Source organism: Archocentrus centrarchus, chromosome 24 (assembly GCF_007364275.1).
Source record: "Archocentrus centrarchus isolate MPI-CPG fArcCen1 chromosome 24, fArcCen1, whole genome shotgun sequence".
Lineage (NCBI taxonomy): Eukaryota > Metazoa > Chordata > Actinopteri > Cichliformes > Cichlidae > Archocentrus > Archocentrus centrarchus.
Window position 1 is genome coordinate 24,908,994 of NC_044369.1, and position 22,755 is coordinate 24,931,748.

A 22,755-nucleotide genomic window follows, 5' to 3' on the forward strand; every position below is an offset into this window, starting at 1 on the left:
TTTACTATAGCTTGTAATTAAAGGTTAACCCAACCCTCTGCATGTCATCCTCTGCAGTGGAAGTGACGACTGACACGGCATGAAAAATGACCGTGATCACACTGTCATGAAGTTTGGCTGTAACACAGACATATGACTATATGAAAGGATAAACAGTAAGCCCCACAGAGAAAACCAAGGAACAGTGAATCCGTGTTTATCAGTCTCCTTCTGTCTGACTTTACTTTGTTGCTTCATACTTTATTGTTTCTCCCCACTATCAGTACAGGAAAAGAGGTGCATAGAGAATCAGGTCTCCACTTGTTAAACCCTTGAAACTTAAGTATGTCATTATCTGCCAATAGGATTTCAAGAAAGATGAAGATAAATGATTTTGAGACTGATTCCTGCATACAAGGAGTGTTGCACTCAGCTGCTCTATTCTTCCAAGCTTTTGAGGTGCAGTGCTGAATGAAATGTGCTATGCAGTATTGACAATGTCTATACAATTTCCCGAAATGGCACAGCTTCAGCAGACGGCCCATTTCATAATGCCCATTACAGAAAAGCCCATTTACTGCTCCCAATACAGTGAAACAGCAAGCTAGTCGAGTTTTCTAATTTTACAAGTCAAAGCAGTGGGCTTTAATGTGTATATGTAAAACATATAGAGTAGCGTGTGACCTGCATGCACATTTACATTTTTTTATTTTTTTGGGATTGTTAAGAATTGCTCTGCATGGTCAGTCTGAAACACACCATTTTAGCTACATCTTCCTTTGAGCCCCTCTCCCTTTAAGCCAGCTTTCCTCTGACTGGCCGCCCCTTGTAAACCACAGGTTTGAACAGCAGGTGGGTGGGACTTCTTCGCTCACAGCCAGAGCTGGGATATCTGCTCTCACTGCCATCACAGAGAGTTAAGAGGAGAAAAAAATTGTCTCAAACGGATCAATGAGAGCACCCCGATCTCAAAGGAATTATTGGTACATTCACTTTAATATGAGCATCCACCAAAGCTGAATAGTTTGTGTTTATCTTTCTATGTAGCACCAACATTAGCCAGTAAATGACTGAGTAGTTCAAGGCATTTAGCAGGTAGCATCTGACATCTTTTGATACTGGCCTTGTTCACAGTGGTGCATCCACTCTATATCATTTTCTCTCTGTGTGGAAGCTTATCCTGAATCAGAATATCATAATTTAGTGCTTATCCTAAAGACACACTGTGGGACTGTGTGGGAATAAAGTGCATTAAGGTTGTCAGGATAATGACCAAGTGCCAGCTTCCAGAGCTGAAACGTGAAGCCAACACAGTCGTGCCAAACCCACAGTTCCTCTAGTGGCCACTTGAAGCTAGTTCCAAAAGCATGCCAATCCCCCACAGACTCCCGTGTTTCAAACCAACTTACAGCATTAAAAAGCATGTTTACACCTCAGAAAAAAAATTAAATTGATTTTGGCCTTTATATATAGTTTCCCGTTCATAACAGCATCAGGGTGGTGAATATTTTTATGACGTGTGTCCCGACACAGGCTTCTGTATGTGCCTGTTGTCTGTCTCACCCCTTCTGCTTGCAGAAGTTGGTGTTTGTGATTGTGGAGCATTTTAATGGAATTATCTCACAAATAATATAACTTACTGTCAGAGGGCTCAAAAAGTTAGCGCTTCACCCTTGGTGAGGAAATACCTGCATTTTATTAACCTGATACTCAGCAATCATGGAAGGTTTGTGCATCAGGGCATTGCACCTACACAGCTTATGAACCCATCTGGATAACCAAGCTTGCTGGCATTAGCTGATAACAATACTCCACCCTCTTGCCGTAATGTAATCACTTCTGGGCCCAAACAGCTAACATTGTGGCATTCAAAACACTAAATTTGAAGCACTGAGCAAGTCAGTAACATCATGGTGTCTACGTCCATGTTTTTAATATATGGGCTACGGTAGCAATGAAAACCATGATATTTCATATTGTGTCAATGATGCACATAATAATGCTGTAAATAATTGTGTAATTGTTGTTTTGGAATGTTTTTGTACACTTATGAATGCAGACTTGCACCATCATACATGTGTTTTAAATGTAATTAATCTTCCAAAAACGACAGTCCAGAATAAATAAATTCACAGGTTAATTGAACCAACTTTCTGTTTTTTGACCGTAATAATCACGAAGTGAAAATCCGGAGATGCTGGAGGTACGCAGGCTGGGAACAACCAGGGAGCGCTCATCACCAACACCAAGGCAGCTGATCCATTCTGTCAGAGAAGGAGGAGGCCCATCACATCATGCAGCTGCAAGTGGAACCTGAGAGTGGATCTCGATCCCAACTGAGATCACCATAAACCAACCCGAGACCGGACAACATGGCAGAGCTCACTGTTCCTTGGGAAGGAGAGATAGAGGCGGCCTTCGGGAAAAAGAAGATCGATTCCTCAACCTCATATCTGAGTGCACAGAAGAAGGGTGGTCATTTGGCTGCTACCTGGTGAAAGTTGACTGCAGGGGATTTGTAGGAGCATCTACCCAGGGCTTCCTGAAGAGTATGGGAGTCACTGCCCTGAAAGATGTGGCTGAGGAAGCAGAACAAGGAAGGACCAGGTGTGGGGAAAGCAAGGGTCCTAGGGGGCGGGTAGGGAGGCGTCCCTGCCGTTGCTCCAACACCATGAGATGTTCCAGGATTAAACATCAATGAAGGGTGGCACCCAGCTGATGACCTGCAGCTACCTGCACTGGCCCCATTGGGGGTGCAGCAAGCAGCAATGCTCTGCAGGCAGTCACTTGTCTGTGCTACCATATTGTAACGTAGTTTATGAAAAAGGGATGAGACCACCATATGCCACCCACTGGTTAGTGAAGTCACACTGAGAAAGGGGATAGAAACTAGCCACTGAGACCATAAACTACACAGGAAAGTGTTTATTGAGGTGACTGGCTCATTTTCCTGCAGACTAATATATAACTGGTCTTCTTTTTCAACCACAGCAGTCACCCCCTGCTGGTTACTAGAAAGAATGTAGGTTGAAGGCACTTTGGTTTTCAGAGCTGTAAACTATTGCTATGTTTTATTTGCAGTTCGTTTATTTATTTACAATCCTTTGGAAATATGACCTACTGAGTATCTTGCCCAAGGACACTCCGACATGTAGACTAGAGGAGCTGGGGGATTGAATCACTGACCTTCAGGTGAACATTTTAATCTGGTTTCAGAACCCTAGATGAGGTCAGTAGATCTTGATTTTTTTTATATCTGGACTACTCCGACCCTGACACTGTTGCATGTTAACGCCTTCTTGTTTCTGATCACTGCACACCAGTGATCAGAAACCTGGATACTGAAATAATCATGCATTCAGGGACATAAACAATCAGGTTTCTCATTTTCCATCAAAATGCCATATTCATAAAATGATCAAAACCAGGAGAAAACTCAAAACTGGAATATTAATGCACGTTCAGTGTGAAGCTGTCACAGTGGTAGCAGCAGCAACTCACCCTGATTTCACTTCCCCTCTTTGCACAGCAGCTCTGTGGCATCCAAACTGCCTCGATTTTTGAGCATTCATTTTAATTCTAATGCTGGAGTATATATAGAGCGAGCTGCTGAGGCTAAAAGGAATGGCCAGCCTAGTGTTCCCAGGATATCTCTCCACTGCAGAAAACTATTGATCCAGCTGGTATAAAGAATCTGTTTTTCTGGGCATAAGTATTGGCTTCACCTAAATTCACTTGTTGTGGAGGTATTTTCACGGTTTGACTAAAAGAACATCTGTCAGCCAGCACACACACACACACACACAAACACACACACATAACCAGGCACATAGATTCAACCCCCTCACAGAAATGACCAGGTTGTCTCCACTGGGGGAAAAAAAAAAAAAATTAAAAATCACATTCAATGCTAATCAAATAAATCAGTTTAAGTGCATTTCTGCCCTCCTATTTATCTGCTGGCTCTGTCTAAACAGCCACTGATAATGCTGTGCGGTGCACATTGAGGCAGGGGCCGGTATCGACACGCCACAGGCACCCATTTCACGCCTGCCCAGTTCAGGGGCTAATGAGTGCAGTTAGCATCTCACAAGTGGGCCTGCACAGTAATCGAACATCATTAATTCTAGTGCGATTCATTTTGTAACCAAATCACTGATCAAAGTCCATTTCAGCTTCCTCTAATAGTGCCTGTGGATTTTTGATGTCAGGTCTCTGCATATCAGTAAACAAATTATGTGGATCCCATACGTGTTGGCATCCTTGATTTAATGCAGTGATTGTATGTGAGGTTCGGTGCTATTTTTCATCTTGGAACGAAATGATTCCTCATTATTTTCAATCACTTCCCATCTTTCGGTGATCTAACCGGAACCCCTACTGTAGTCCACAGAAACTCCTAATTTTATAGATGTTGTGTGTCATTCATAATGACGATCCAAACTGAGACAGGGACATAAGCGCATGATAGTAACATCTAATGAAGGTTCCTCAGAGAACAAAATTCACTGCAGGGTACAAGCAGGAAATTCCAACAAATCTTGAATAGAAGAAAGTCTAATTAAAGGGGAAAAAAAACACCAAAGGAATCCAAAAGAAGAAACCAAGACTCATGACAAGTTACTCGAGACTGGGGGTAATTTGGAAAACACGATGCAGGCCAAACTAATTGGGCTGGGAGAAGGCAATTACAAAGGCTGGGGAAAAAAGTCAAAGACAGGAAGGGACGTGATTAACAAAATAAAGCAAGAAACTACCAAAAAAACAAAAAAGAGAGAGAGAAACATGGAATGGAAAATTAAACAACAAAGCCAATGAAGAAATCTCAAAACTGTAGTTCCTGTAGTGACCACTTGAGGCAGACTCCAAAAGCAAGTCCCATGTTAAAATGGCCCACGTTAAAATATTAAAAGCATACAGTTGTTACTAATTAGCAGGTTTGTGTGCCTGTACCATCAACAGTTTAAAGGATGGACGTAGCTTCTGGGTGTGAAAAGTGAAGCTAATGCGGAATTACTTTAAATTTGCATTCTTTTTAATGGCCAACAGGGGGCGACGACTGCGACTACAAAAAAAAAAAAAAAAATGTATAGAAGGCGCTTTTGTTCCCTGACTCAAGTAAACATTTTTTTTCAATGACTTTATGGGCTCAATCGCTAGTTTCAGGTTTATCATTATTATTTGTTTCAGATTAGTCATCAGCCAATAAGAAAGTGGGTGCTTGGCTTTTCAGTCATTCACTCATCACTTCTGCTTTCAAGTCACCAAGATCAGCTCGAGACTTCATCACAGTGAATATGTCCATCTTTAAAATGGTTTTATATGCTATTTTATGGTCTTTTATATTATATCGTCTGTTCATTGCACCTGTGCAGTTTATGGACACAGCTTCCTAACTAGCTAGCTGGTGTTAGCCGTTAGCTCAGCGCTTCATCCTCCTGTCTAAATATGGTCGTTTCTAGATTGAGACTTTAAAATGCAGACACAAATCAATGCGTCATGTCATGGTGGGGTTTTTAATAGCAGCCTGGTTACAAGGCTTCAATTTGATGGAACACTGCCTAATGTTAGTGCATGTATGATTATACTGGACCAGCTAAATGGGAACAGTCTATGAAAAAATACAGCCATCCATGGGTAATCTTCTAGGTGCATTAGCAGAGCGATGACAAGGACTTCTATAGAGAGAGAGATCACAGCAGGTCACAGCCCACCTGCCCAGTGAAGTCCTCCACTCCCCAGAAGCCACGTGTTTAACACCGAGTTCCTTACTCTGCTGAGAGGCAACAATTGTGTAGCTGTCTCCTTCACTTTAAAGGCACACTTTCCAAGTATTTGGCAGGGGAAACATCAGCAGCTTGAAGCACAATCGAAACAGACCGTAAGTAAGAGAACAATGAAAGGAAGCTACAAAGATCCATCTTCCTACCTCTGCTCTTAAAGGCCCGCAAGACCACAGAGCCCACGAGCAGAGTTCAAGGGCAGCTCAAGATCTGTTTTCTCCCAGTTTCACAACAGCCGTGGGATTCCTCAGTATCTTCGCCCAGCTCTGTGCAAAGCACTCTATTCTTTGTTGACCTGGTAAATATTCCCATCTGTGAGCAACGCTCCAGCAACCACTGGTCAAAACCTCCAAGTTTCCATCTCACAACTGAAACATGCTTTAAATATGTGGCAAGCAGCACCAAAGGAAAACAACCCGAGAATGAAGAGTCGCACTCGGAGGACCCTGAATGAGTGGAAGACTGAATTTCATGTGTATCACATGAAAGATAGCAGGGTCGCACATGATGACACCTCCTCCGCCAGCAAGGATTGTGTGTTTTTGGTGTGATGGCCCATTTTTGCCTGAAAGGTCATCATCATCATATGTGTTCATCAAAACGTTTTAGGGGGTCTTCTATTTGGGAGCAGAAGCCTGTTATTACTTAGTTTGGATGCCAAATTGTGCTTTATTTTAATTAAATGCGTTTGAAGGGAGATAATAATTAAGTGAGTAGGGGAGAGGAGATTGTTGTGACGTTGAATAAATCCTGCCAGTTTCATTGTGGACAGTTTTTTGTATCTTTATTTAAAGCTGAAGGTGTCTGTGTGTATTACTAAACAGTCTTTAAAATAAATTTGAAACTTATATCGTTTATCGCCGAGTTTGTTGGCAAACTTTCCTTTGAGCTTTTGTTTATGCACTTTTCTCTGTTTTATGAATGTTTTCAGGGAACTCCACACTCATCCATTTGTTGTTAAACATTCAAGACTTCATGATGCTGTGATGAGTGTAACCATGTGTTGTTTCTCCCTTCTTGTTCTTACTATAGTGATCGTTGCGTATGTTTGCATGTCTGTTCACAAACTCCTCCTACACGTGTTAATTAATGTAGATGAAATTTACTATATAAACTGCCTAGGGGACCAGGATTATCAATATCTATATTGCTTTTGGGAATTACTTTCATAACACTGTAATCCCCACAAATTATATATATATTATGTGTAGTTGCTGATCTTGAATGGTGTTACGTGTACGTTGTTGTTTGTAAATACATTTTGCTAAACAATTTTTATTACAGTGGCACTTTGGGCTCCTTTGAATGTGTTGTGATGCATCTCTGTAAATAAGTGTTCATCAAACAGTGATGCTAACAGTGCCTGTAACTGATCACTCTGTCTTATACAGTATGTAGCTTCAAAAGAAGAACAATAAATACCTGTATATGTTTTTATTACTAATTTGGTGTTCATGAACAAACGTTTTTGTCATCTCAGTGTTTGCAGTCATAACGATAAAAGAATAATATGATAAAAACTGCCTGCAGTGATGATAAAAAAAAGGAAATATGAAGTGTTATGAGTGTTTAGTAATGCATCAGTGAAAACTCTGTTGGTGGCCATTATAACCAACTTCCATGTTTTTGTTCATTTGGTTTGGAACAGCTCTCAATGTGAAGGAGCCTCCATGCTAATGCACAAATGGATTGAAAGTGTGTAGAGCAGCCAATCCCAAAGTCAAGAGTGCTGCCACCCACTTAAAAACTAGAAGATCCCACGAAGCACACCCAATCTTAAATCTTCACTCTCATCAAAATACGAGAGAAACTGATGTATTTCTAGAAATTTTATTCAAAAAACATAAAAAAAAACACAGGCTGTTGGCTATAAATTGCTAATGTTACCCAGTCATATGTAAAGCGCTAATGCCTGTATGTGACCCACAAACTTCAATACAAGAGCAGTAAATTTAGGTCAGACTCATGAGGAATATCACAAACTAACCACCTCCTATTACCTGCTTTAATTCACTTTTTATATAAATATATATAAACATGTAACTGCACATACTTGTGAGTCATTTAGAACTGAATTTCTCTTATTACTGTGGCCCACCTGCAGTACATTTGCTGCCCACCAGGTGGCCCACACTTTGGGAATTACTGGTGTAGAGAAAAGCTGTAGGGCCAAAGTCAAACCAAGTCCACCCCACCCTGTTTAACTAACTTTGTGTGAACTTTGCCTTGCAGCTGACCAAGGCAGCAAAGCCTAAAAGCAGGGCTGCTGGTTGGTCAGTGGATACAGTGTCTTTGCACAGCCTTCAAGGGGATGAACCTCACATCAGGAATGGCTGAGCCATTCCCATCAAGTAACTATTAATTTGATGGGTAACTTCGACTACAGTAAAGACATCCTGTTGAACTCTCAGCTGTGAGACACAGTTGCACATCCATCCATAGATCCATTTTTTGACTACATATCCAACTTAGGTTAGGGTGGGCCTGCAGCATGTATCACCTGATCACCGGTCATACGGTGAAGAACGGGTACACCTTGGACAGGTCGCCAGTCCATCAAAGGGCCAACACAGAGATACAGACAATCACACACTATGATAACCACAAAATGGACATTTTAGAATCACCAGTTAACCCAACAAGCCTGCCTTTGGACTGCAGGGCCAAATCAGAGCACCCAGAGGAAGACTTGGAGTAAATTCCATGTAAATAGCAAAGGGGAATCTGGGATATAATGAAAGATGGATTTAAAATAAGCAATTGTAAAAATTTTAAATAAAATACCACAGAAGGTGAAAACAGACAATAATACTGGGAGTGTTTGCCCTAGCTTAAAAGTTTACCATATCAGTACATAATTATTAGGCATTTATGTGTGTGTGTGTGTGTGTGTGAGGAGTCAGCAGGAAGTGTGTCAGTTCACTGGACCCAAATAAGCCTGTGAGCAGTCAGCAAATTATGCTGCAAACAATGGCCAGCAACCTTGGGACTCATCCAGTTTCCTTAATAGATATGTTCAGGGTGCTTGAGCAAATATTAGGATAAATATGAACCCCCACATTATAAAAGCATTTCTCCTTCAGCACCACTAGCCAAGTCAAGACCCCCACAATGCACCTTTCAATTTTACAACTTAACTTTAGCACCCAATCAGGGAAATCGCTGTTAAAGCCAAAACACGCTCCCACACCGCACCAAGTAGCACCCCTTGAACTCAATTACTTCAATTAAGCAGCACCCATATTAGTTTTATGAGAGGCAGAGACTGAAAAACAGGCAGGCAAGCAGACATAACCAAAGCCATAAAATATTAACTGGAATAACAACAAAGGAAGGATGGCATCATGATTCTGTCTAGCTAAGAGGCACAGCAATCTTTAAGATGTGCATTTGCGGATTCTCTCAGAAGCAGATGATCAATTGTGCCATGCACCAAGAATGCAGCCTTAACATTCTTTGGGCCCCGTACAATGGCTCCATGTGTTTGTCCTAGCCCCAACCTCGCACATTCTCCAAGTGCATTGATGTGTATGTCCTGCTGCCTGTCTAAGATGACAGAGATGGCACAGTGCCCGAAGACCCTTCGCTGCATTCCAATGGCCATTAATTGAGTACCTGCCCGTCATCTCGTCCCTGATTGATGACATAATTAGAGACGGGCCTGTTTGATGGAGATGCCTGGCAAACTCCTCTGTCTGTTGGCCTTTGTGTGGCTGTGAGGCCCGGGTCCCTGGAGCTTTGGTGTGTCGCTAACCTTGCCTCAGCACAAAGAGGAGTACGCCTTCATGTGTGTGTGTGTGTGTGTGTGTGTGTACATGTGTGGACAGTGTTCCCTGGTCCTGCTCTCCTTAACAATGAGCACAGCTTCAAGCTTGGGGAAGCTGATTAAATTAAAGTGCCTCACAGGCAATCATGCCAAGGTCAAAGAGATGCTGTGCAAACTGCTTTTGGCACCAACTTTCCTCGGTGTGCGGAGACGCTTATCAGCAGATGTGTGTGGTTTAGGTTCGGGAGTGGCTGAACGCTCGTGGAACATGGAAAATTGAATTGTCACTGTTGATTTTGCTGCTTGCATATCAGGGAGAAAATGAACTTTCAACAATAGCACAATATGAGGTCCTGGTCTGCACCGTGGACGACAAAGAAGAGTGAGGGAGTGGGACGGCTGCCTGTTTGTATTAGTGAGATTGAGTCAAGTCTTTTGTTGTCGTTGTGTTTGTTTTTCTTTCAAACGAGTAGAAACCAACTCGTCAATAATTTAGAGTACTGTGATTCTCATCAGATGTAGCAAAAATAATGTTGGACCAACAACCCTAAAAGTGGCAATATTTTTTAAATTCAGTGCCTAACATTTTTGCTCAGAACACTCAAAAAATAAAGTACCTCTCAATGACTGGGTTGGTACCCTCTGAGGTGTACCCTTAAAAGGAGGGACATACTCGTGGTTTGTACCTTACAGCTGAGGGACCGTTAATTAAATATTTCCCAATACTGAGGAATCTTTTATAACTAAAGACAGAAACATCTGAAGGTTGTCTGTAATTTCAACAGATCAGAACACTGATGTTGAATTAAAAAAATACTCAGGTACGCAGCGCTGGCAGCATCAGTGATCTGTCTCTTTCTTAACATAACATTAAACATGCGATGTAGAATCCTCCATCCGGGCTTTGGAGCGCATCTGTGACCACTTCGGGGTGAGAGGTTCAGCTGCTCCCTCGTGCAGAAGGAGTGCTTACTGTAGAATTTCCTCTCAGTGAAGTGAATGTTGGCAGGCTCACAGAGTCTCACATTCAGAGACTTTCGTTGACTTTTGAAAACCCTGGCTGAAAGGATGCTGGTAATTTGAGAGTGGCGGCGCAGGGGGGGTGGGGGGTGGGGAATCGATACGAAAACTTTTCTGTCCAGTGGAAAGATAAAACGCCAAAAAAAAAAAAGTCACTTCTGCAGCAACATCCCTTAATGCGTTTGACTATTAAGTCCACTTAGTTCATATTTGCATGTTTATGCACATTCGCCGCCTTGTTTCAGGGTCTCTCCTGTGACTCTGCACAATCACTGTTTATCTTTTCTCTCGCCTCCATAAATGCAAAGCCTTTTCTGTGTTTTTGCTGCTGTGATCAAGTTATCTATTAAAAATGTAACAATAAGTAAAATAAGTCCAATCATTAAAAAATGAAAATGATGACATGTAAAATTAAATTATGACCCTGTCCCTCTGAATGACGGGCAGCGAGAAAATTTGATGCCACTTCAGCCATTTGTGAATGTCTAATAATAATTTTGTACCTTAATAAAAATGGTAAAAAATGACCTTTTATAAAGGTGCAGGTTTGAGCTCAGGGACAATCATGTACTTATTTTTCCTAATTAATTAGACACATTATATTTGTATTGCTATAGCACTTTTTTAAAATCTTACTGACCACTCAAAACATTATCTGCACCAACAATGCGACAGTGCTAACCTTTCCATCACCATGCTGAGGACATGCAGGACAGAGCCTGAATACTTGTCACAAAGTATCCAGTGCTTTTGATTTAACCTAAATTAATATATATATATAAAAATAACAATAACTCATGACTCATGATATTGCACCTACCACCTTACATTTATGCACCTGCAGGGTCAGGAAAAACTTTTACTATACTCCATATTTACTTGTACCTATTTACCAATTTAGTGTACAGCATATTATATTATTTATTGTGTTTGATGATTACAGATGCTTCCATGCAGGGTACACAGTGTCACTGAGTGATTTAATGAGTGATTAAAGATCTGAAACATATAGTGTGCTATAGGCTTCAAAGTCGATCTCCCAGAATCCAATTAGACACCTACACGAGTATTCACAGGAATACGCTCTCCAACATGAAAAATCCAAATGAGCAAACATCTTTTGAGAGAATGTTGCTTCATTCAGCCCTCATTAAAATGCGGCTATAACAACAAATTTATAAAAGAACACAATGCTAGAGTAAGTGTCTAAGTAAAACAAATGTTTACTAGACAGGCATTCAGTTTATGTACTCTAACAGCATCTTCATAAAAAAACTTTGCTGCGATATGAATTTAAAAATTTTGCCAATGATGACAGATATTTTAAAATTGTTGGTGACAATGACCTTTGACCTTTTTGAGTTATATTGCTAACAGACAGACAGACAGAGGTGAAAACATAACCTCCCTCCACCTATCGGTGCATGAGGTAATAAATGTGTATTAAATATAAATGGGTAAATATGTTAAAATGTCTTAACGTTTCACTGATTCTAAATTTAAAACTGTTTTTATGTAATTTTCTGTGTATAATACAACCAATGATTCGTGTTATTTCAATAATTTTAAGGCAGCTTTCATTGTTAAAGGTCATTAAAACTGTTTATTTGAGAAAGGCACAACTAAAGGAGGGCTTGTTGAGAAGTGGTGGAGATAGAGTTATCTGATAAGAGCTCACTGACTGCTACATAAGCAACAACACTATCCACAGTGTGGTAGCAGTCATCATACTGATGGGGAAGCTTCTCTGCACCTTGTTCTGAACAGCTTGGGAAAGAAAAGGTCAGCTAAAAATTAGGAAAAATTAAAGTGTGCAAAACAATCTCTGAGAAGATAAAAATTAAAGTTTAAAGCCACACCAAAATATTTTCAAAACAATGAAGCTCCTGTCGTGACACAGCCACATAAGAGTGCAGATGCAGTTAATCCCTAACACAACTTCACAGAGCGTGAACAGTTTGGCAAATGAAAATGGGGAAATTCTGCAGCGTCTGGGCTAAAAAATGAGATAGACCGATACACACAGAGGCAGGTCTGCAACTGCTGCCAAAGACGCCTCAACTCAATATTGACTCATAGTGGGTGAATTATGCAATCAATTGTTTTGTGTTTTATCCTTGAGCCTAATTTAGATCAATGTGCAGAGATTTCTTTTCACTTTGAGGTTTTTTCTTGCTTTAAAAGAAAACACTTAATTAAACATACATTCAGTCAATGTAGTAAACACTGCCCAGTGGCACGCCCCCAGTGCTGCCTCTCCTGAAGTTCACAAGGAAACGTAACAATTCTACAAATGGTTGCTACCCCCAACACAGACACACGCACATAGAGAGAATAAGTAATCAAAATTAGACAACTACAAAAAAAACCCTTAAACAAACAATAAGATGTACTAAACAACAACAACAAAAAATTATAGTTTGTTACAATAGTTTGTTAGGATAGTTTGTTACAATAGTTTTTTTGGATAGTTTGTTACAACAGTTTTTTTGGATAGTTTATTACAACAGTTTGTTACAGTAGTTTGTAAGGATAGTTTGTTACAATAGTTTGTTAGGATAGTTTGTTTGGATAGTTTATTACAACAGTTTGCTACAATAGTTTGTTACGATAGTTTGTTACAATAGTTTATTACAACAGTTTGTTACAATAGTTTGTAAGGATAGTTTGTTACAATAGTTTGTTTGGATAGTTTATTACAACAGTTTGTTACAATAGTTTGTTAGGATAGTTTGTTACAATAGTTTGTTAGGATAGTTTATTAAAATACTTTGTTACATGAGTTTGTTAGGATGGTTTGTTACAATACTTTGTTACAATAGTTTGTTAGGATTGTTTGTTACAATAGTTTTTTTGGATAGTTTGTTACAATAGTTTTTTTGGATAGTTTATTACAACAGTTTGTTACAGTAGTTTGTAAGGATAGTTTGTTACAATAGTTTGTTAGGATAGTTTGTTTGGATAGTTTATTACAACAGTTTGCTACAATACTTTGTTACGATAGTTTGTTACAATAGTCTATTACAACAGTTTGTTACAATAGTTTATAAGGATAGTTTGTTACAATAGTTTGTTTGGATAGTTTATTACAACAGTTTGTTACAATAGTTTGTTAGGATAGTTTGTTACAATAGTTTGTTAGGATAGTTTATTACAATACTTTGTTACAAGAGTTTGTTAGGATGGTTTGTTACAATACTTTGTTACAAGAGTCTGTTAGGATGGTTTGTTACAATACTTTGTTAGGATAGTTTGTTACAATAGTTTTTTAGGATAGTTTGTTATGATAGTTTTTTAGGATAGTTTGTTAGGATAGTTTAAGGTAGTTTGTTACAATAGTGTGTTACAATAGTTTGTTACGATAGTTTTTTAGGATAGTTTGTTAAAATAGTTTCTTAGGATAGTTTGTTTGGATAGTTTTTTACAACCGTTTGTTACAATAGTTTATAAGGATAGTTTGTTTGGATAGTTTATTACAACCGTTTGTTACAATAGTTTATAAAGATAGTTTGTTTGGATAGTTTATTACAACAGTTTGTTACAATAGTTTATAAGGATAGTCTGTTACAATAGTTTGTTTGGATAGTTTATTTGGATAGTTTATTACAACAGTTTGTTACAATAGATTATAAGGATAGTTTGTTTGGATAGTTTATTACAACAGTTTGTTACAATAGTTTATAAGGATAGTCTGTTACAATAGTTTGTTTGGATAGTTTATTACAACAGTTTGTTACAATAGTTTATAAGGATAGTTTGTTTGGATAGTTTATTACAACAGTTTGTTATAATAGTTTATAAGGATAGTTTGTTACAATAGTTTGTTAGGATAGTTTATTACAACAGTTTGCTACAATAGTTTTTAAGGATAGTTTGTTACAATAGTTTTTTAGGATAGTTTGTTATTATAGTTTGTTATGATAGTTTATTATGATAGTTTTTTAGGATAGTTTAAGGTAGTTTGTTACAATAGTGTGTTACAATAGTTTGTTACATAGTTTCTTAGGATAGTTTGTAACACTAATTTGTAAGGATAGCTTGTTACAATAGTTTGTTACATAGTTACGATAATTTGTTACGATAGTTTTTTAGGATAGTTTGTAACAATAGTTTGTAAGGATAGCTTGTTACAATAGTTTGTTAGGATAGTTTGTTACGATAGTTATGATAATTTGTTACGATAGTTATGATAATTTGTTACGATAGTTTGTTAAAACAGTTTGTTATAATAGTTTCTTAGGATAGTTTGTTATGATAGTTTTTTAGGATAGTTAGGATAGTTTAAGGTAGTTTGTTACAATAGTGTGTTACAATAGTTTGTTACGATAGTTTGTTTGGATAGTTTATTACAACAGTTTGTTACAATAGTTTATAAGGATAGTCTGTTACAATAGTTTGTTTGGATTGTTTATTACAATAGTTTGTTTGGATAGTTTATTACAACAGTTTGTTACAATATTTTATAAGGATAGTTTGTTACAACCGTTTGTTACAATAGTTTATAAGGATAGTTTGTTTGGATAGTTTATTACAACAGTTTGTTACAATAGTTTATAAAGATAGTTTGTTTGGATAGTTTATTACAACAGTTTGTTACAATAGTTCTTTAGGATAGTTTGTTACAATAGTTTGTTAGGATAGTTTATTAAAATACTTTGTTACATGAGTTTGTTAGGATGGTTTGTTACAATACTTTGTTACAAGAGTTTGTTAGGATGGTTTGTTACAATAGTTTTTTTGGATAGTTTGTTACAATAGTTTTTTTGGATAGTTTATTACAACAGTTTGTTACATTAGTTTGTAAGGATAGTTTGTTACAATAGTTTGTTAGGATAGTTTGTTTGGATAGTTTATTACAACAGTTTGCTACAATACTTTGTTACGATAGTTTGTTACAATAGTCTATTACAACAGTTTGTTACAATAGTTTATAAGGATAGTTTGTTACAATAGTTTGTTTGGATAGTTTATTACAACAGTTTGTTACAATAGTTTGTTAGGATAGTTTGTTACAATAGTTTGTTAGGATAGTTTATTACAATACTTTGTTACAAGAGTTTGTTAGGATGGTTTGTTACAATACTTTGTTACAAGAGTCTGTTAGGATGGTTTGTTACAATACTTTGTTAGGATAGTTTGTTACAATAGTTTTTTAGGATAGTTTGTTATGATAGTTTTTTAGGATAGTTTGTTAGGATAGTTTAAGGTAGTTTGTTACAATAGTGTGTTACAATAGTTTGTTACGATAGTTTTTTAGGATAGTTTGTTAAAATAGTTTCTTAGGATAGTTTGTTTGGATAGTTTTTTACAACCGTTTGTTACAATAGTTTATAAGGATAGTTTGTTTGGATAGTTTATTACAACCGTTTGTTACAATAGTTTATAAAGATAGTTTGTTTGGATAGTTTATTACAACAGTTTGTTACAATAGTTTTTTAGGATAGTTTGTTACAATAGTTTGTTTGGATAGTTTATTTGGATAGTTTATTACAACAGTTTGTTACAATAGATTATAAGGATAGTTTGTTTGGATAGTTTATTACAACAGTTTGTTACAATAGTTTATAAGGATAGTCTGTTACAATAGTTTGTTTGGATAGTTTATTACAACAGTTTGTTACAATAGTTTATAAGGATAGTTTGTTTGGATAGTTTATTACAACAGTTTGTTATAATAGTTTATAAGGATAGTTTGTTACAATAGTTTGTTAGGATAGTTTATTACAACAGTTTGTTACAATAGTTTTTAAGGATAGTTTGTTACAATAGTTTTTTAGGATAGTTTGTTATTATAGTTTGTTATGATAGTTTATTATGATAGTTTTTTAGGATAGTTTAAGGTAGTTTGTTACAATAGTGTGTTACAATAGTTTGTTACATAGTTTCTTAGGATAGTTTGTAACACTAATTTGTAAGGATAGCTTGTTACAATAGTTTGTTACATAGTTACGATAATTTGTTACGATAGTTTTTTAGGATAGTTTGTAACAATAGTTTGTAAGGATAGCTTGTTACAATAGTTTGTTAGGATAGTTTGTTACGATAGTTATGATAATTTGTTACGATAGTTATGATAATTTGTTACGATAGTTTGTTAAAACAGTTTGTTATAATAGTTTCTTAGGATAGTTTGTTATGATAGTTTTTTAGGATAGTTAGGATAGTTTAAGGTAGTTTGTTACAATAGTGTGTTACAATAGTTTGTTACGATAGTTTGTTTGGATAGTTTATTACAACAGTTTGTTACAATAGTTTATAAGGATAGTCTGTTACAATAGTTTGTTTGGATTGTTTATTACAATAGTTTGTTTGGATAGTTTATTACAACAGTTTGTTACAATATTTTATAAGGATAGTTTGTTACAACCGTTTGTTACAATAGTTTATAAGGATAGTTTGTTTGGATAGTTTATTACAACCGTTTGTTACAATAGTTTATAAAGATAGTTTGTTTGGATAGTTTATTACAACAGTTTGTTACAATAGTTTGTTAGGATAGTTTGTTACAATAGTTTGTTAGGATAGTTTATTAAAATACTTTGTTACATGAGTTTGTTAGGATGGTTTGTTACAATACTTTGTTACAAGAGTTTGTTAGGATGGTTTGTTACAATAGTTTTTTTGGATAGTTTGTTACAATAGTTTTTTTGGATAGTTTATTACAACAGTTTGTTACAGTAGTTTGTAAGGATAGTTTGTTACAATAGTTTGTTAGGATAGTTTGTTTGGATAGTTTATTACAACAGTTTGCTACAATACTTTGTTACGATAGTTTGTTACAATAGTCTATTACAACAGTTTGTTACAATAGTTTATAAGGATAGTTTGTTACAATAGTTTGTTTGGATAGTTTATTACAACAGTTTGTTACAATAGTTTGTTAGGATAGTTTGTTACAATAGTTTGTTAGGATAGTTTATTACAATACTTTGTTACAAGAGTTTGTTAGGATGGTTTGTTACAATACTTTGTTACAAGAGTCTGTTAGGATGGTTTGTTACAATACTTTGTTAGGATAGTTTGTTACAATAGTTTTTTAGGAGAGTTTGTTATGATAGTTTGTTATGATAGTTTTTTAGGATAGTTTGTTAGGATAGTTTAAGGTAGTTTGTTACAATAGTGTGTTACAATAGTTTGTTACGATAGTTTTTTAGGATAGTTTGTTAAAATAGTTTCTTAGGATAGTTTGTTTGGATAGTTTTTTACAACCGTTTGTTACAATAGTTTATAAGGATAGTTTGTTTGGATAGTTTATTACAACCGTTTGTTACAATAGTTTATAAAGATAGTTTGTTTGGATAGTTTATTACAACAGTTTGTTACAATAGTTTATAAGGATAGTCTGTTACAATAGTTTGTTTGGATAGTTTATTTGGATAGTTTATTACAACAGTTTGTTACAATAGATTATAAGGATAGTTTGTTTGGATAGTTTATTACAACAGTTTGTTACAATAGTTTATAAGGATAGTCTGTTACAATAGTTTGTTTGGATAGTTTATTACAACAGTTTGTTACAATAGTTTATAAGGATAGTTTGTTTGGATAGTTTATTACAACAGTTTGTTATAATAGTTTATAAGGATAGTTTGTTACAATAGTTTGTTAGGATAGTTTATTACAACAGTTTGCTACAATAGTTTTTAAGGATAGTTTGTTACAATAGTTTTTTAGGATAGTTTGTTATTATAGTTTGTTATGATAGTTTATTATGATAGTTTTTTAGGATAGTTTAAGGTAGTTTGTTACAATAGTGTGTTACAATAGTTTGTTACATAGTTTCTTAGGATAGTTTGTAACACTAATTTGTAAGGATAGCTTGTTACAATAGTTTGTTACATAGTTACGATAATTTGTTACGATAGTTTTTTAGGATAGTTTGTAACAATAGTTTGTAAGGATAGCTTGTTACAATAGTTTGTTAGGATAGTTTGTTACAATAGTTATGATAATTTGTTACGATAGTTATGATAATTTGTTACGATAGTTTTTTTAGGATAATTTGTTACAATAGTTTGTTAAAACAGTTTGTTATAATAGTTTCTTAGGATAGTTTGTTATGATAGTTTTTTAGGATAGTTAGGATAGTTTAAGGTAGTTTGTTACAATAGTGTGTTACAATAGTTTGTTACGATAGTTTGTTTGGATAGTTTATTACAACAGTTTGTTACAATAGTTTATAAGGATAGTCTGTTACAATAGTTTGTTTGGATTGTTTATTACAATAGTTTGTTTGGATAGTTTATTACAACAGTTTGTTACAATATTTTATAAGGATAGTTTGTTACAACCGTTTGTTACAATAGTTTATAAGGATAGTTTGTTTGGATAGTTTATTACAACCGTTTGTTACAATAGTTTATAAAGATAGTTTGTTTGGATAGTTTATTACAACAGTTTGTTACAATAGTTTATAAGGATAGTCTGTTACAATAGTTTGTTTGGATTGTTTATTACAATAGTTTGTTTGGATAGTTTATTACAACAGTTTGTTACAATATTTTATAAGGATAGTTTGTTACAATCGTTTGTTACAATCGTTTATTACAACAGTTTGTTACAATAGTTTTGTAAGGATAGTTTGTTACAATAGTTTGTTTGGATAGTTTATTAGAACAGTTTGTTACAATAGTTTGTTAGGATAGTTCATTACAACAGTTTGTTACAATAGTTTGTAAGGATAGTTTGTTACAATACTTTGTTACAAGAGTTTGTTAGGATGGTTTGTTACAATACTTTGTTACAAGAGTCTGTTAGGATGGTTTGTTACAATACTTTGTTAGGATAGTTTGTTACAATAGTTTTATAGGATAGTTTGTTATGATAGTTTTTTAGGATAGTCTGTTAGGATAGTTTAAGGTAGTTTGTTACAATAGTGTGTTACAATAGTTTGTTACGATAGTTTTTTAGGATAGTTTGTTAAAATAGTTTCTTAGGATAGTTTGTTTGGATAGTCTTTTACAACCGTTTGTTACAATAGTTTATAAGGATAGTTTGTTTGGATAGTTTATTACAACCGTTTGTTACAATAGTTTATAAAGATAGTTTGTTTGGATAGTTTATTACAACAGTTTGTTATAATAGTTTATAAGGATAGTCTGTTACAATAGTTTGTTTGGATTGTTTATTACAATAGTTTGTTTGGATAGTTTATTACAACAGTTTGTTACAATATTTTATAAGGATAGTTTGTTACAATCGTTTGTTACAATCGTTTATTACAACAGTTTGTTACAATAGTTTTGTAAGGATAGTTTGTTACAATAGTTTGTTTGGATAGTTTATTAGAACAGTTTGTTACAATAGTTTGTTAGGATAGTTTGTTACAATAGTTTGTTAGGATAGTTCATTACAACAGTTTGTTACAATAGTTTGTAAGGATAGTTTGTTACAATAGTTTGTTTGGATAGTTTATTACAACAGTTTGTTACAATAGTTTGTTAGGATAGTTTGTTACAATAGTTTGTTAGGATAGTTTGTTAGGATGGTTTGTTACAATACTTTGTTAGGATAGTTTGTTACAATAGTTTTTTAGGATAGTTTTTTAGGATAGTTTGTTATGATAGTTTGTTTGGATAGTTTATTACAATAGTTTGTTTGGCTAGTTTATTACAACAGTTTGTTACAATAGTTTATAAGAATAGTTTGTTTGGATAGTTTATTACAACAGTTTGTTACAATAGTTTATAAGGATAGTCTGTTACAATAGTTTGTTTGGATAGTTTATTACAATAGTTTGTTTGGATAGTTTATTACAACAGTTTGTTACAATAGTTTATAAGGATAGTTTGTTACAATAGTTTGTTACAATAGTGTATTACAACAGTTTGTTACAATAGTTTGTAAGGATAGTTTGTTACAATAGTTTGTTAGGATAGTTCATTACAATACTTTGTTACAAGAGTTTGTTAGGATGGTTTGTTACAATACTTTGTTAGGATAGTTTGTTACAATAGTTTTTTAGGAGAGTTTGTTATGATAGTTTGTTATGATAGTTTTTTAGGATAGTTTGTTAGGATAGTTTAAGGTAGTTTGTTACAATATTGTGTTACAATAGTTTGTTAGGATAGTTTTTTAGGATAGTTTGTTAAAATAGTTTCTTGGGATAGTTTGTAACAATAGTTTGTTTGGATAATTTATTACAACAGTTTGTTACAATAGTTTATAAGGATAGTTTGTTTGGATAGTTTATTACAACAGTTTGTTACAATAGTTTATAAGGATAGTCTGTTACAATAGTTTGTTTGAATAGTTTATTACAATAGTTTGTTTGGATAGTTTATTACAACAGCTTGTTACAATAGTTTATAAGGATAGTTTGTTACAATAGTTTGTTAGGATAGTTTATTACAACAGTTTGCTACAATAGTTTGTAAGGATAGTTTGTTACAATAGTTTGTTAGGATAGTTTGTTACAATAGTTTGTTAGGATAGTCTGTTATAATAGTTTGTTAGGATAGTTCATTACAATACTTTGTTACAAGAGTTTGTTAGGATGGTTTGTTACAATACTTTGTTAGGATAGTTTGTTACAATAGTTTTTTAGGATAGTTTTTTAGGATAGTTTGTTATGATAGTTTGTTATGATAGTTTAAGGTAGTTTGTTACAATAGTGTGTTACAATAGTGTGTTACAATAGTTTGTTACGATAGTTTTTTAGGATAGTTTGTTAAAATAGTTTCTTAGGATAGTTTGTAACAATAGTTTGTAAGGATAGCTTGTTACAATAGTTTGTTACGATAGTTACGATAATTTGTTACGATAGTTTTTTAGGATAGTTTGTTAAAATAGTTTGTTACAATAGTTTCTTAGGATAGTTTGTAACAATAGTTTGTAAGGATAGCTTGTTACAATAGTTTGTTAGGATAGTTTATTACGATAGTTACGATAATTTGTTACGATAGTTTTTTTAGGATAATTTGTTACAATAGTCTGGTAAAACAGTTTGTTATAATAGTTTCTTAGGATAGTCTGTTGGGATAGTTTAAGATAGTTTGTTACAATAGTGTGTTACAATAGTTTGTTAAAATAGTTTCTTAGGATAGTTTGTTACAATAGTTTATAAGGATAGTTTGTTTGGATAGTTTATTACAACAGTTTGTTACAATAGTTTATAAGGATAGTCTGTTACAATAGTTTGTTTGGATAGTTTATTACAATAGTTTGTTTGGATAGTTTATTACAACAGTTTGCCACAATAGTTTGTAAGGATAGTTTGTTACAATAGTTTGTTAGGATAGTTTGTAACAATAGTTTGTAAGGATAGCTTGTTACAATAGTTTGTTACGATAGTTACGATAATTTGTTACGATAGTTTTTTAGGATAGTTTGTTAAAATAGTTTGTTACAATAGTTTCTTAGGATAGTTTGTAACAATAGTTTGTAAGGATAGCTTGGTACAATAGTTTGTTAGGATAGTTTGTTACAATAGTTACGATAATTTGTTACGATAGTTTTTTTAGGATAATTTGTTACAATAGTGTGTTACAATAGTTTCTTAAAATAGTTTCTTAGGATAGTTTGTTACAATAGTGTGTTAGGATAGTTTGTTAGGATAGCCTGTTAAAATAGTTTTGCCTGAAAATTTTACCGGAAGTGGTGCCTTGATGTGAATCTGGGGACATTTTTTTGGAAGCATTTACTAGGTAGGGAAAACTGGACATGTCACATCATATCAAAAATCAACATTAAGAAGAAAAAAAAAAAAAAAAAAACAGTTTCGCACAGAAATCCAGGACTGTTACCTGTAATGGTTTGTAGATAGCGAACAAATTAAGACTGTGTGATGAAGACCTGTGACAGAAAATGTGAGCACAAATCCTTAAACTCTTTTATCATTATTATTACTGTTGTTGCTTTCTGTGTTCACGTTATCAGGTGTCAAAGCTTTTCTCTTTACCTGATCATATAATCTTTCCTGTACTACTACATCCTGGCTGTTTATTGGATTTCTCCTCAGACACTGCTGTTTCAGTTCTTCCCTCATAAAATGTCCTGCTTTTGGTTTTAGTGGTGCAGACTTCTCTCACAGAACAACTTCACTACTTTCGCCATCACACCTCGAGGTTAATGTGTGGTGTTACACTGACATGGCAGTTTGCAGATCGTGGACAGCGATCACGAGCTTGTCAGTTCAGAATGATTCTGATTCATTCACAGGTACATAATGGTGGGGCTGTTTCATGCAGCCAGTGGTCATTTGTGTCC